Consider the following 2,927-nt stretch of genomic DNA (forward strand, 5'->3'; position numbering starts at 1 on the left):
CAACTGGTTGGGGTAATCTTCGGTAGATTGGGCAAATCGCTAATTGGGCCCAATTGGGCAAAAATTAGAGCCCAATTGGGAACAACTTTTGGCTCTGATCGGGCAACCTCAAAAAATTTCCAGCAAGGAAATTTTGTCATAATGGGCAACAATTTTTATGCCCTCAACTGGCACGAAAATCTGCTAGCATCATATAAGTGCATTTTCAGAAAAAAAATCATAACTCGAAAATGACGAATTTTAGCATATTGCTACTCGTACTGAAAATAGTTTATACTATTCCCCAATAGACAAAAAAAAGATGTGGCAATTTAAAAAAAATCAATTTGAAAAAAAAAAATTGTTTGTTTATAAACAATAATTAATTATTAATAAATAATTACTGATGTTTAGTTCACTAGATAGATTCAGTTGATCAATATCTGCAATTTAAAAAAAAAATCGTTAAAATCCTTGCTTTTTTGCGGCAGTTATAAACGATTTCATCAAAAGTTGCATTAAGAGAGGAAAAAAGAAGCGTTCGTACTCAAAAAGAAAAAAATTCATTATTCAAAAAATTCGCATTTCTGAGCAAAAAGAAAAAATACGTGTCTCCTTAAATTGTTCAAGGAACAATCCCTGTGAGTTTTATCGCAAACTTAAATTCACTTTCCGCCGGCCTGGGTGATTTGAGATGGAATGAGCCTATAATATTAAGATATCAGTGAGATGGATCGATTTGAAAATGCCTCCAAAAATTGAGTTTTTATGAATAAAAATTGTTTCTTAAAGAACTTTTTGAAAAAAGTTCCCTCAGATAACAAAATAGATTAAGCTTAAAAAATCGGCATACAAATATTTAAAAATCTTTTTTTAAGCTTAAACCGCTTTTGAGGGTATGTTCAACTCGGTCCAGCTCACATAAATCTTAATATTTTTCCGAAATATTTTTGTGGGCGTCTTAAAATATAATAGATTTTATAATTCCAATGGAAAAATTGTACGGATTTTTTTTTTTTTTGTATGGGGAGTGATGCAGTCTAATGTACATACATGTGTATGTAATATTGCATAACAAGCCAGTTAATTCAATTATTTGTTTTCTCTTGTTTTGTTAACTCCGTTAAATTAACTGATTTTATGAATTAATACATTTATTTGTAATTTTTTATGGAATCGGCATCGGCCGATTCTTTCCCCATAAGCCGATTTATGGGCATCGGCATCGGTACCTAAAAACAATTGGAATCGGTCGGATTCTAGTAGAATGCATAAAAGATATAAAATATAAAGATATTAGTGAAAGAGATAATTCTAACAATATCATCGATTTTTTGACATATCGTTATTGTAGATCACCAATTTCTGATAAGTAAAATTGCCATTAAGGAAGAAAAAAACACATCAAAATTCAAGAATAAATAATTATCGCAAATTTCTGATCTGTCTGAAAATGTCACATAATTTTTCTCGGAAATTTTTTCTTGTCAAAATTAAAATCAGGAGGTCTGCATGTTGAAAAACTATGGGCCGAAGTCAGAACCAAGTTAATGTTTGTACCCACATTTACTGTACGCTCACTACGACACATAGATTCATATTTTTGGGCAGGGACGGTAATCATTATGAGTAAAATTATTTAAATCAGCACTTAATAATTATTTTATGATTTTTATTTTTTTCGCTTAAAAATAAAAATTATTATTGAGCTTTATTTTTTCGCTCAACGGAAAAAATTATCATTTGATTTTTATTTTTTTCTATTACAAATAATGATTTTGTGATTTTTTTTTCGCTCAGAGATAATCATTATTTTTAAATTTTATTTTTCCACTTAAAAATAATGATTATTTATGAAATTGAAAAGGCCATACAGATGCAACCTACTGAAATTTTGACCGGAAAAGTTGGGTACTTAAGTATTCCTTTTATTAAGGTGTCACTACCTCTGAAAAGGATGCGTCGGAAATCACGTTGGTATAGCTTTCAAGCTTTTTGAATGGTCATTATTCTTAAGTGAAAAAATGAAACTCAATAATAATTATTATCTTTGATCGAAAAAATAAAAATTAAGTAGTATTAGTTTCATTTGAGCGAAAGAATAAAACTTAAATATTAATTATTATTTTTAATCTTTATTGATTAAACTCGAAAAATAATTATAATTTCCAGTAGGATGTACGAATACAAATACGTGAGTGTAATTCAAATTGTTTTACGACGACTACAACTTGTTGATTTTTTTGGTTAAAATTTAAAAAACAATGACTATTTTCCGTCCCTGTTTTTGAGAGAATAAAAAAATATATGCTCTAAAAATCCCCGATATTATATTTTAAATAAACAAGTAAGAAAGTCTAAGTTCGGGTGGAGCCGAAGATTAAATACCCGGCGCAAGTATTAAATATATGTTTTTTCACCTTTCCGAAAGCTACCGCTAGATGATAAGCCGGGGTGTATCAATTTTGAGTAAATTAGCGTCCTTAAATTTCGAAATATTGAAGTTTCAAGCATTTCTGAAACTTACCGTTATATGAAAAGCGGCCGTAATGTTAGTCCGATTTCAATAATTTTCAACGCTTTGCTTACATGTGGCAAGCACAATAACCACACCGAGCTTGGCACAAATTCGTCGAACGGTTACCGATATACATGTGATCATAAGTGGGCGGTGCCACACCTATTTTCCAAAATTTTGTCATATATATATTTATATAGCGTATTTCTTGGTAAAGAGTTGTTGCAAGCATCAATTTTGAATAAATTAGCTTTAATATTTACTAATTTATCGAAGATTTCGTATTTCTCTAAATTACCGTTATATGAGATGTGGGCATGGTTATTGTCCGATTTTAAATTTTTTCCGCAATTTCGTATGTTATACCAAGGTCAACAACTGTACCAAGTTTGGAAGAAATTGGTGCAGCGGTTACCAAGTTATACACTTG

Source organism: Rhagoletis pomonella, unplaced genomic scaffold (genome assembly GCF_013731165.1).
Source record: "Rhagoletis pomonella isolate Grant_MI unplaced genomic scaffold, Rhpom_1.0 Rhpom_scaffold_00008, whole genome shotgun sequence".
In the NCBI taxonomy this organism is placed as follows: Eukaryota; Metazoa; Arthropoda; class Insecta; order Diptera; family Tephritidae; genus Rhagoletis; species Rhagoletis pomonella.